This window comes from Equus quagga, chromosome 7, assembly GCF_021613505.1.
Source record: "Equus quagga isolate Etosha38 chromosome 7, UCLA_HA_Equagga_1.0, whole genome shotgun sequence".
Lineage (NCBI taxonomy): Eukaryota > Metazoa > Chordata > Mammalia > Perissodactyla > Equidae > Equus > Equus quagga.
The window spans coordinates 49,298,696-49,312,080 of record NC_060273.1 but is presented as its reverse complement, the minus strand read 5'-3'; the positions used below and the strand labels follow the sequence as shown (position 1 = coordinate 49,312,080).

Genomic DNA, 13,385 nt, shown 5'->3' with positions numbered 1-13,385 from the left:
CCCCCCCCCCCCCCCCCCACCGCCCGTCATCCCCGTTAAGTCTGGGGACACCAGAATGATCTTCCTTCGTCTCTGGGTCTGCCGGCCCTCAGTGGGTGCTGAAGAGTTAGTTACCTGCCAACCTTAGCTGAGCATTTCTCTTTCTTCTCTGTAACCTGGATTTTCTCCAGATTAGGAGCAGCTATTTACCTTGATAACATTTAGAGAAAAGTAAAAAAAAAAAGAATGAACTTCGAAGAGATCTTCAGATGGGTTCTAAATTTTACTCATATTTTCCCTGTCTTTGCCCCAAGTTCGGTATTTCAGGCAACATCACTGTCAGGAGTATGCAACTTTGTACATGTATTTCCTTTTCTATCTCTGCATCTTCCTACCCGGTACTTACTGTAGAATTCGAAATGTTTCTGTGGCTGCAAACAAGAAAGGGAAACGGAGCATTGAAGTAAGAGGGGATTGGACTGTTCAGATCTGCTTAAGGAATGAGGCCAGAGAGAAGTTCCTGTTAAGTCTGCATTTTCTACATGCCAGGTGCTGTTTGTTTCTGAGAGCCCCGGGTTATCTCATTAACCCTCACAACAAGCCTTGGGGAGAAATAGATTATCAGCCCATTTCATAGATTAGGAAACTGAGGTTTCAACAGTAAATTGCCCAGGGATATCCTACCAGTGGGAGAGTTAGAAACCCAAACAGTCCTTGCACACAGGCCTGTCTGATGCAAGCAGAGAAAGCCAATGGTGGCGTTAGGGGGACCTACTACGTGCCAGGCCCAGTGTCAGATGCATTTCCTTCGTTTCCCCTAAGCTCCCAGGAGCCTTGTATAGATGAGGAAACGGAGACTCAGGGAGATTGAGAAGCTTTCCCAGGGTCATACAGTGAGAAAATGAACGGATCCAAACCCACGAGCTGTCTGTTCCACTACTCTGGCACACTCCCCCAAATGGGACTCCTGTTTTTACAAGGATCTGGAAGGTCCAGCCTTCTCCCCTGAAGTCATGACTGTGCTCGCCCTCCTTCTTACAGCTCTGTCCAGATTCCCGGTGAGGGTTGCAGCCCTACCCAGCCTGAAACCCCCTCAGGAGAATGTCAACTTAAGCTGGCTCAAGGTTCACTTGATGTCTGCAGAACCCCCAGTAGGCGCCAAGCTCTCCAAAGCTGGAGAGTGATTCATAAATGCGCCCTCGAGGAGGTTGTGAGCCCTGGGGGCAGAAGGCACAGACCCAGCTCAGGCTAAGGCTGTGTAGAAAGTGGCCAGGGAGGTGGACAGTGGGGAGGTTAAGCCCCTGAGCTCTGGGGTCAGGTCTTCTGGGTGAGAGCCTGTCTGGCCCCTTCTAGCAGGGGAATCTTGGCCAGAGCACCTCACCCCTTGGTAAAATGGGGATAGTGAGTACAAACCTCCCAGAATTGCTGGAGCCTTAAAGATGAGTGCACCTAGAGCGTCTGGCCCACAAAAAGCGCTAAAATGATGCCTGTTATTATTATAGAAGCACAAACAACGAATGAGAAGAGGTTGGTGGGAGAAGCCAGCGCATCTTGTAGGCATGGGTATGTGAAAAGAGCACGCCAGGAGGGGGAGAAGCGTGAACTGAGCCCAGAGGCGGGGGCAGGCAAAGCAAGGAGTAGTTAAGTTTGGGGCAAAGTTTCCTGAATGAAGTGGAGTAAAAGGAAACAGTTGACAAGTCGGACCAGGGCCACATCTTTGAGGTCTTTGAGGGCGGCTCCGAAGCAGCTGTGTTTAACTGCCCAGGTCAGGACCTGCTGGACTTCGCTCATTCATTCTCCATCACCAGCGCAGATCGTCACATCCACATAGCATGTGCACAGTTATTTACTTCATATTTTTCTTTAAGATGAATCCCTCTTTTTTTTTTTTTTTTTTAAACTAAAGGGCATCTATTCTAAAAGGAAGTTTGTTGTTTGCTCTTTTTTATCATTAATGGACATGGAACTCTACCTGCTGTAGGTAGAGACTAATTGTCAAAGTGAACAATGTTAAGTCTTGCTGGATGCTTCTGCCCTGGCAGGAGGCCCTGCGCATTGGGTAAAAAGCTGGATGAGCCTCCCTACCTTTCTCAGGCTGGCCTGCCCGATTCTCTGAGCTGTGCCGCTTGCTTAGAGGGCAATTCTGTGTTTCTGATTCTATCTGTGCTCCAGGAGGCATTATCTCTATCTCCCTAATGACTTCTTAAGCAATAACAGTTTACTGGGTAAAAGAGTAAGGAATGGGCAGGACCTGTTGCTGATTCATAGGAACATTGCAAACAAACCCCACGCCCTCCCTAAGTAGCCCAGCCTCTCTCCATTCTCCTCTCTGGAGGCCCAGCTTCTAAGAACCATTGTGTCACACTGGATCTCCTATTCTTTCAGCTCTCTTCATTTATTCATTCATTCAAAGAGTGCCTACTATGTGCCATGCTTTGTTCTAGGTGCTGCCAAGGCAACAACCAGTGAGGTCCTTGCTCTACTTGGGAATTTAAACAAGTGAATACATGAGATCATGATGGGGTTATTGAGAAAGCAACATGGTGGCAGTGTCATGTGACTTGATATGGGAGGCAGATGGCAACACTAGATAGGGTAGAGAGGGAGGGTGTTTCTGAGGAGGTGATATGTGAACTGAGATCTGAATGACAAGAGGGAACCAACCAATGGAAAGTTCTGGAAACAGAGGCTTTTTTGTTACAACAGGGCTAGAAGAAGACAGCATCTCTGTCAGAGGGAGGAGCAAGAAGCTAATGGTGCCCCGATATGGGAAACAATGGGACAGCAAAGGCGCAGGGGCTAGGAAAAAGAGTCCAGTGTTGGGCATGTTAGATGTGTAATGTCAGCCAGACACTCGAATGCATTCATTCTCTTCTCTGCAAACCCATAAGGTAAAGGTTATTAGTGTCTCCCAATTTACACACAGGAAAACTGAGGCCCAGGAAGTTCCCTAGCTAGTAACAGACAGAGCTGGGATGTGAATCTGCGTTTTAGCACACCAAAGCCAGCACTGTCCCAGCTGCCCCGGGCTGCAGCAGCGTTCACATCCGGAAGTTGCAACATAGTGGCCCAAGCGGCAACACTAACAGCCAAGTGGGTTTTATTTGCTCTACATGGATTTTGAAAAATTAATCTGAGCTAGTGATCAACTCTTAAAGATAAGACTTCATCCCAAAATCTGGCTCTCTGGCTTCTGAAAATATTTGAAGATCTGGTAACAGTGGGGCCATGGTTTTAGTGGCAACAATGGGCCAGAGCAGTAGTCCTGCCCCCTTTATATAAGCAAAGGCTCTCTGTTTTTCTGCAGCCCTCACTTCTCCCTATTGTTTACCCCGGGCCCCTTCATTCCTCTACATTACATTCCTGGCCTCTCTATTCATTTGGCTTTGAGAACCCATTTCTCCATTAACGAAATAAGCAGGAAAACTCACAGAGGGCAGCAAGCAAGGAGTGACCTGAGGAATGAAGTTACAGTTCCTTGCCAGAACACTCTCCTGCCCTTCTGATATGATCATTTTGTGCAGACAGTAGAAAGTGTTTCTAACATCTGGGGCAAGGCCCTGGTGAAGAGGTCAGGCCTGGATTTTAATCCTGGCTCCAAGTCCTCATTATGGGACTTTGGGCGAGTCCTGAAACCTTAGTCTCCTTGTGCATAAAGTGAAAAAAAAAATTATAATACCTACTTTACAAGTAGGAGGACGGGGAAAAATAATAATTCAGGTAATGTGCTTGGAACAATTCTTGTTTCATGGCCATCCCACAGCCGCCGTGACGGTAGGAAGGAACTGAGTGGCCTGTTTCATGACTGTTCTTCAGAATGAATAACACACATTTAGAAACATTGCTTTTCTCCATATCCATGTCTCATGAAATAGCTTGACTCCAACACTCCCCACGCTCTTCCACGAGTGTCTCCATCCCAGAGCCACATTTTGTGACATCCAGCCCAGTTTTCCAGACCTTTCTCCTCACTTCGGTCTAACCACCCTGAGGTCTAGTGCTTTCTGGTTCTCTGTCTGAGGCCGGCTGGTGCTGGGAACACGGGTCTGCATCCCATTTGCATGACAGGAGCACAGGCAGGATTTTGATCCTTTCTCTGGGTGTGTGTGAGTCCGTGCTCTGCACAAAAGCCCCACTCAGCATTGCTTTTTCAAGCTGAGCTTTAAAAGGCTTATTTGCCATGACATCCAGCACTTGTAATTTGAGGTCATACCCCGAGGAGGAATTGCTAAATCTGTGTAAAATGTCTCTTGCCTCCTTTTCTTACAGATTCTGTCAGATTATCTCTTTAAGAATTCTAAACCCATGTTGTTTGAGGTGGTTTTAGGCTAAAGTACATTCCCCAAACATTTCTTTGTTGTTCAAAATAAAGCAATTGAGAGAGTTCCTCGTCAAATGAGACGCTTTCTAAGAGATCAATATGAAAGACAACTGCCTCCTTGCTAAGGGGTAATTTTAAGAGAGAGAGGAAAGAACGTGTGTTATAGCTAAGCGTGTCCAATCATGAGAGTCGTTTGCTGAGGTCCTGTGTGAGCCGTGTGTTGCTCCTGTGTTCTCAAATCTCCTTGTCCCACGGGGGACATGAGGCCCAAGGAGTGGAAGAGACGGACCGAGTCAGTCCAGGGTAGCACAGGGCGGCCCAGACCTGCTGGGCTCAACCCCACAGGAGCTGCGTGTTCACCCCGCACTGCTCAGGCCCTGTGCCCGGCTCTGGCTGTACGAAATCAGACGAACCGGTCCCTGCACTCCAGTTGCTGCGAGGCCTGTTGGAGGTGAGCGTGGAGAGCACCAAACAGCCTACAATCCAAGGATAGAAGTGCTCAAATGGAGGAGTGTCCAGGACCTCTGGGGATCCAGGGGACGGAGGCTAACTGTCTCCTGATGGTCAGTGGAGGCTTCAGGGAGGAGGTGTTCCAGCAAAGTCCTGCAGGAAAGAATGGTTGGAGTGCTGATCTGAGGCCAGAAGAGCGGGGGGTTTGGAGAACCAGGAAGGCACAGGGCAGGTAGTAGGAGGTCACTAGGCGCTGGCCCGGAGGCCCCTGTGGTCGGCTGCGTGCTGGGCCCGGTTGGACAAGGCCTAGGATGCAGACTCTGAAGCCGCAGCTCTCTCCTCCTCACCGCTGGATGTCGGGGGAGGCTCATCCCCCTTCACAGCTTCTTCCAAACCTGGCACGAGCATCTGAAGGGTCCCAGCAAGCGGTGAGGAAGGTGAGCTCACAGCTGTGTGTCTGCAGAGGTGACCCCTGCACACTCGCACACAAGTGGAAATTCACACATGGGGAGAGAGGCAGAGCCAAGCAAAGGGACACACAAGCAAGCAGACAGCCAGACAGCCAGCCAGACAGACACACACTCAGACACAGCCACACAGACATGATAAACAGACAACCGTTAGATGCCTAGAGGAACACTCAACAGACCCAACACACATGCACGCCACACTCACACACAAACACACACGCCATCCCCACCTCTCTCTATCTCTCTGTCTGCCTCTCTCTTTCTGTCTCTGTATGTCTGTCTCTCTCTCTTTGTCTCTCCCTCTCTCTCTTTCTGTCTCTCCCTCACATGCACACACACACTTCCAAAATAAACAATGGAAACTGGATCAGAGGACCCCCAACCCCTCCCCATCAGCTTTTCATGGCGCTCAGCCCCCTGCCCTCTCCTTTCTTCTTCCAACAGAATACTTTTCCTGCCAGTCTCGAAGCGGACTCCACAAACCCTTCTTGAATACAAGCACGTACACCCAGCTAAGGGCCTGCAGGTGCCCTGTGTACCTCCAGGAGAGGGACCATTCTGGGCTGGAACACCCTAGTTGGGGTGGGAGGGAGGGCGAGGTGGAGAGGGAGGGGAGGTGTTGCTATAGAAACGCAGCCTGACGCCCAGAACAGGAGAAGCGGGGTTTGCCCCTCTAGTGGGGTGAGCAGAGATAGACTCTCCCAGGGCCCCCGAGATTGTCCTGTTTCTCCCACCACACCCGTCACACTGATCCCGGGTGACGTGGCTGAATTTGGCCATAAGCAAGTTAGTCAACCTGATACCTGGGCAAAATGATGACTAGTTGAAAAGTGACTATCCTCGTTCACTGTTGTCAAGTGTGATTAATTTGGGTGCATCCTCGGGGGGTTCGGCAATGGGTTGTGGTTCTTTAAGGATTTCAACTACGCTTCAGAATTTGTTTTCTCTTTTTTGGGGGAGGGTGGGGAGTGTGTTTATTTCTAATCCATTTTCAGAAGGTCGTTTGTTCTTATACTATTTGTGATGAATATTAAGGTCATACTGGACTCTTTTATCTATTTTATTCATCCATTCAACAAATGTGTACTGGGAGTCTAATAGGATGGGTGTTCTACTCAGGCCTGGGGGGACATACAAATGCGAGCAAAGTTGACAAAGTCCATCACTTTGGGAAGCTCACATTTTGAGGGGAGAAAGAGGCATCATAAACAGACGTTTAAATGTTGAACAGCATGTGTAAAAGCCACGAAGAAAGAGAAGCTAAAGTCTCAGGGCAAGCCCAGCTGAGGGGCAACAACTGAACAGAGACCTCAATGCACTGAGAGAGGGACACACACACACATCCAGCAAAAGGGAGGAGATGTGCAAAGGCCCTGAGGCGGAACAGCCTTGCTGTGTTTGCGAACAGCTGGGAGACCAGAACAGGTGGTCCACAGTGAATGAGTGAGAAGAAGGGAGGAAATTAGCCTGACGAAGCAGTCAGGGCCTGACAGCACAGGGGCCTGGGGACCACAGTCAGGCCTCGGTTTCAATCCAGCTGGATGGGAAGCCACTGGAGTTCTGAGAATCAATGTGATCCAATTGAAACTTTAAAAGGAGCAGCTCTGACTGCTGTGTGCAGAACAGCCTGGAAGGGGAGCAAGCTCAGTGGGAGGAGAGAGATGAGTTAGGAGGACCTCACAGTCATGCCAGTGACTAATCAAGGGCACACACCCTTACTGTCCTCCTGGACGAATTCCCCAGAACAGTCTGCAGGCGGAAGAGACCAACTGTGGCACAGCAGAGACCTGTTAGAAGCCACCAAGTGTCCACAAGGAAGAAACTGTTGATTATCGCTTGTTCAGGCCCTACTATGTGTCCAAGACAGTGCAAGAAACTTTATATGAAAGATCTCACTTAATCCTTCTAATCCCCATTTGAGGTAGACACAATTGTGTCACAGATTGGGGAACAACCGCAATCTCGCTGTGTGCAAGCATTGAAAAATATCAAAAAATCAGAAAGGGCAGAACTGGCTTGAAACAAATGAGACAGTTTAAAGTTAAAAATATTTTTGATCAAAAGACTGAAACTTTGTTTAGCTTTTCGTTTACTTTCTTTCTTTGTATAAGTGTAATGTAATCTCATCTCAGAGATACTAAAGTTGAAAGAGAGAAATGAAGTCACGGAATAAGGGCCCCCACAGGTCCACCTCCTTCCATCCTCCCTCAACCCCTTGATTCAGACATAGCCACACCTGCTATGCAGACACGACACCTTTCTGCAAAAGTACGCTCGTGCCATGCATGCTGTTTCGTAACATTCCATAATTCATTTAGATCAACTCAGTAGGAGAGGTCATCTCGACAATTTCCTCTTTTCTTGGTCATTTAAGTTGTTCTCTTATTAATGAATATTTATTGTGTCCCAACTTTTCCTTATTACAATGAAGGGCAAGAATAAATTATTGAAAATAAAGTAGAAACAAAACAGAGAGACAGTAAAAATTCTAGGAAAAAAAGGGCAGAAAGGCTTTCCGCGGATGAAGAGGAATTTGCAATTGATGTTTCCGATGCTAACTACTGGGGCTATTCATTTTCAACCAAACTTTTGTTTTGACCAAGTTGTCTGTTAGTCACTCAGCTTTCTTCCAAATTGTTTGGACCAAATGGCTCATTTGTTCAACTTCAATTTGGCCAATAGTCTTTTGGCTGAATGACATGAGCATTAATAACACTAGTATTATGAATGGCTACTATTTATTTCGCTTTGAGCATGTGTGCCCTAGCCCTGCGTCAGAGCTTGTTGTAATTCATTCTCCCAACAGCAGCTGAACGCTGCCGGGACAGTCTTCCCCGTCTGCTGCAAATGGACTCAGGTTCAGAGGGATAAGATCGTAGGCCAAGATGACCTGGCTGGGAAGTGGCAGAGGCAGCATTTGAGCCCAGACCAGGCTGGTTGCCCACCTCTGGGCCTTTGTCATTGCCACACAATGAGACGTGTGAAAACACAGCACACAGCAGGTATGCAGAAACAGTTGGTTGTTCCCTCGGCCTCTCATTCCCCTGGGCACAGTAATTGCTAGCAAGAGAAAGCAAATGCTATGCTTATAGTAAAAAGTCTTCACTGATTCTAAAACTTTTTTATTCTGTAAATACAACAGAGATTTCCAGAAGTGTGACTTCAGTTTCTGAATCTAGCAACTAATCTGTCTATATTAAAAGGTCTTTACGGCAATGCGTGATGCTGTGGAAAGTATGTTTTCATTTCCGTGCATTTAGTCTTGGTTTATAATGTGAGCTGTCATGGAAAATAAAAAAATTAAATATAAGAAGAAAGAGAGAGAGAAGAAAGAATTCTGAGGGGGCTGGTCTGATCGGGCCAGAACCATCCATTACCCCACTGGAAAGTCAGTGCCGAGGGGCCCTGGAAACCCGGGGAGATGGACAGCCTAAAGAAGGTGCCTCTCATGCCTGGCCACAAGGAGCGGGGTCCAGAACAGGAGACAGCCTGCGAACACGGCCGCAGTGCGCCCGCTGGCTGCAGGCGGGCTTCCTCCTGGGGATGCTGGAGTTTGATGACGAGAATTTTACAAGTTTGTCTTTTCTTTCATGATAACACAAACAATATTTTAACTGTCATAAAGAAAAAACTCTCTTTTTGGGGACTGTGAGGTCATCAAGGAGAGGATGACAGTCTTGGCGAGGTTGGGGGCCACCGCGGAGCTGAGCCCAGGGGAGAACTTCCCCACAGTGGTGAGCAGCTCTCTTGAGCCGGGGCTGGTTGCACACAGCATGCCCAGGCGATAGGGACAGTCCAGGAGTCCGTTTAGCAAAGGGTGGAAATGAGCAGGTGGGGGCGCACTGAGTGAGGCTGGCAGAAGGTGGTCGCTGGACGCCTGTGTGCCAGGCTCAGGGCTGCCTCTGGCCTGCCGTGGGCAGGGCGAGGTTGCTCCAGGTCGTCTGTGCACCTCAATTTCATCATCCGAACGCTAGAAGAGGAAGCCGAGAGCCTGGGGGTCCTGGGGAGTTTTCGTAGCATGCAGACTCCTGCCGTCCCTCCTCCAGGGAGAAGGATCTGTCCTACCTCTGACCTCCCCCATCAGCTGGCCCCAAGCTGAGGACACCTGAAGGAAGGACAGGGAGGACCTCCGAAGGACTGCAGGTTAAATCACAGGGCACACAGTTGGCGCTCATTAAATGCCAGTTCCTTCCTCCTTTTCCTTCCTCTGAGGGGCCTTCGTTGGGGTGACAGTGTTTGACCTGGATATATCAGGGATCAACTGCTCTGAAATTTCCCCCCAACCTGGCCCAGCTTTGCCCCTGGCAGGTGATGAGTGCCCCATCCCAGGTGGCCCAGGAGGGGTCAGGACAAGAAGCCAGGCCTGGGGCTCCTCCAGGGACAAGAGTCACAGTTGGTTACTCTGCCACCCTCCTGTCTGCATGGCTTAGGCCTTTCTGGTTGTGTTTATTCTCTCCAGGAAGCGGGGGAATCCTGAAGGACTGGCCAATCGCAATGTGTCGCTGGCACAGGCCGTCCAGAGCTTTCCCAACACTGCCACCTCCACCAGCCACTCCGGCCCCAAATCCTGCACCTTACAGGGGCATCTGGCCATGTGGCCCCTGCTCCCGGTCCTGACCACTATCCAAGGAACGTGTGTTAGGGCATCCTGAGTTAACTCAAGCATCCCATGGGCCTGGGCCAGAGTCCAAGGGAACAGACAGTGTTCTCCAGGGAAGCTGGGTTTGGGCACACATATGCCCGAGCCCAGCTCTCTGAGACCCAGGGCAGGAGATTTCTATTTTGGCATCAAACATTTAAAACAGCACCTTTGATGAAATAGTCTTATTTCTCCCATGTTGACTTTCTTCTTGGAATGGCCAAAGGCTCAGAAAACCCTTGCTTTGTACGTGGAAGGGATTTCCCTACGTCTCCATCGATCCATTCACTCCTTCAGCCGATGCCTGTTGATCCTGAGCGCTTATGATGTACCAGGCTGCAAGTGGACCGTAGGCGGGAAGGGGAAATGGTACCCATGCTGGACTGGCAGCCCCCACAGCCTGTCACCTGCACAATCCAGATGTTGTGGGGCAGTTACAACAGGCAGGAGCTGAGGACCTGACTTCCAACCACAGCTTGCTGGGCTTTTTACCACAAAAGATGTAGATTTGAACCTTACTTCCACCATTTCCTGCTCTGTGAACTTGGGGAACACCCATTCCCTCGCGGATCGTTGCCTTCTCTTAATGGAGAAAACCGTTCTGACCTCACAGGGTTCTGGACAGGTGCCCTGGGGTAAAGTCTGTGGAGACGCTGGTTCAGGGATGCCCCACAGTGTGGCCCCGCTGCGGCTGCTGCTGTGGATGGTGTTTCATCTTGGCAACTGCCTGACCTCAACCACTCCACAGCCCCACTGCCTGAGCCCTAAAATGGTGATAACCAAATCTAACGAGCTTTCATAGAAGGATCAATGAAGATATATTTGCAAAAGGGATTTTGAATAATGATGATATTTGAAGTGGATAGACAATAAGCATATAACACATATCTCATTATAGGGAAACGAAACGATAGGAGGCCAAGCTCCTTTCAACTGTAACAGGGGACTCTGATCCTCTCCTTCCACTAGTCCAGGGAAAACCCCTGTGGCGTGCCCAGCACTCTGCTCAGTGCACTCGCATGATTCCTTATTTCGTCCTCTCTGCGTGGTCATGATCCCTGTTTTGCACATGGTAAAACAGTGGCTCAGAGAAGTTACAGAGCCTGCCCAAGGTTACACAGCTAGCAAGTTGGGATTAGAACCAAATCTGTTTGGTTCGAAAGACCCTGCACCTGCCCCTATATGTCCTGACAGCACACAGGTGCTGTACATGCCCTTTCTGCTGCTTTAAAAAAGAAAAGAGAAGCAGCAGCCCTCTGCAAGAGTCATTCACACGGAGTGCAACGGCCATGAGTGCAGAGCAGGCCTCCCAGCCTGGATTCCAGTGAGCACGCGGGGTTCAAGCAGTGAGTCACTCTCCCGTCTCAGCCCCACCCCCATCAAGGGTCCTTCCCGAAGTCTCGATGCCCTTCAGCTTCCTTCTGAGCTGTGGTGGTAGATATAGCAAATGAAAACACGGGCCATCCAGTTCACTTTCAATTTTACACGGAAAGAAGAAGAATGTTTTTAGCATGAGTGTGTCCCACGCAATGTGTGGGGACAACCTGATCTGAATTTATCTGAGAACCCCACTCTGAGCTGACCTCTGAGGAGAGCTGGGTTAAGGCTGGTAGGGGGGCATCATGGAACCAGGCCCTGAGAACCTTTAGGCAAGGCCCTCAGGAGTTTAACCTTCACGGCTAGTCTCTTTGTCCCAGCTCTGGGGGCCACTGCGGGGTTGACCACCGCTTCCCAAGAGGAAATAGAAGTGAATGACTCAGTTTGAGAGAAATCATCCTTCTCTCTGCTTCCCTTCCCTCTAAGAGGAGTGATAAATCCAGGAATTGCCAGGCACTTACAAACGCTTTTTCAAAACAAACCAAAGTGGAATCTGGACTCAGCCAGGTACGAAAACGTAGGTAGAACTTTACCAAGAAGAGGGCTGGGAAGGCCGGTCCAGACAAACGAAACAGTGTGTGCAAAACCTCAGGACTGTGCACGGGGGCGTCGTGTGCAGGAAAATAGAGATGAGCACGCGATGGCAGCCTCGGATGTCCAGGCACGTGGCTGGGGAGAGAACAAGCAGACCCCAAAACGGCAGGGGCCTTGTGTGTGGGGTTACTGAGCCTGGACTTTCTCTCTGAGACAATGAGTCGTCGTCGAAGGATTTTGACCAGGGGAGTAACCCGGGAGCAATCTGGCTAAGAATGGTTTCATTTCATTGTTACTTGATTACGGAGATTGAACTGTTTTTCCATGTTTGCTATTTGAATTTTTTCTGTTTCTCTTGTTGATTTGTAATAACCTTAGACATAGAAGGCTTTTAGTCCCTTATTATTTTTTGGTAATGTCCCTCATTTGTGTTCTTTATAATTTTCTATTTTTAAAGTAAAAGATAGTTTTGAATTTTATATAGTCACATTAAATCATATTTTGATGTGTAGATTTTTCCATTGTCGTTGTCTTAAAAAAGTTATTTCCTGTTCTGAGGAGAGAACAATCCAGATGGATTCTAGAGTTAAATATGAGAAACAAGCACACGTACTCATTGCCCTTCTAGCTTTTCTCTTTGTCACTTCCCTGTATGCTGTTTGTTCCATTTAACTGAATAATCCATCTGGAATTTATTTGGAGGTATAGTGTGAGGTTAAGATCTCTCTTTTTTTCTCAAACACCCAGTTTGCCCGATGCCTTTTATGGATGAAGCCCGAGTCTCCCATGCGGTGTGGCGCTTCCTCACCACAGAGCAGCTTTCCCCGGCCGGGAACCGCTGTCTGACGGCCTGCTCTGGTCCAACAACCGGTTCAAACGCGGCACCGTTTCAGCGACCGTGACTCATGTGCGTGTTTTAACGTCTGATGAGAATTCTCACTCGGTTATTCTTCTTTTACAAAATCTCCTTTTGCAGCCGCCGCCCTGCGGCCAAGTGGCTGAGTTCTCGCGCTCCACTTCGGCGGCTCAGGGTTTCGCTGGTTCGGATCCTGGGCACAGACATGGCACCGCTCGTCAGGCCATGCTGAGGTGGCATCCTACATGCCACAACTAGAGGGACCCACAACTAAAACATACCACTATATACCGGGGGATTTGGGGAGAAAAAGAAGAAGAAGAAGAAAAGATTGGCAACAGATGTTAGCTCAGGTGCCAATCTTTAAAGAAAAAAAAGTCTTCTTTTGCTATTCTTCCAAATAAACTTAGAATCATTTTGTCAAGATCTAAGAAAAAATCCCATGGAGATTTTTGACTAAATTAATTTGACAGAATCGCCGCCTTTACCACATTCAGCCTTTCCATCCAGGAATGTGCTACATCTCTCACGGACATTATTTCTAATATTCGTAAAACTCCACGAAGTCATAATTATCCTCATTTTACAAATGAGGAAACCAAGCCTCAGAGAAGTCAGCAGCCTCCCCAAAGTCACGTCTACGGTGTATCTGAGCTGAAAGCCCACCGCTTCTTTCCAGGAGCTCGATCGCTTCTCTCATGGAAAGCTGAGAAAATTTAAAAAATAAAGCCATTTTGGGATTATTTACATCTAGCAAAC

At 48.7% G+C, this 13,385-nt stretch overlaps 1 long non-coding RNA gene across 2 annotated transcripts in view; it reads left to right on the top strand.

Moving 5' to 3' along the window:
• Window positions 1–13,385, top strand: part of LOC124241561 (uncharacterized) — a 54,893-nt gene that overhangs the window by 27,567 nt on the left and 13,941 nt on the right. The window contains exon 3 of one of the 2 annotated variants that reach the window (XR_006889250.1): window positions 12,518–12,568. The exons of the other annotated variant lie outside the window; for it this stretch is intronic. This is a non-coding gene — a long non-coding RNA (uncharacterized LOC124241561). Of the gene's footprint in view, window positions 1–12,517; window positions 12,569–13,385 lie in introns of those variants that run through there. 2 annotated transcript variants of the gene reach the window in all.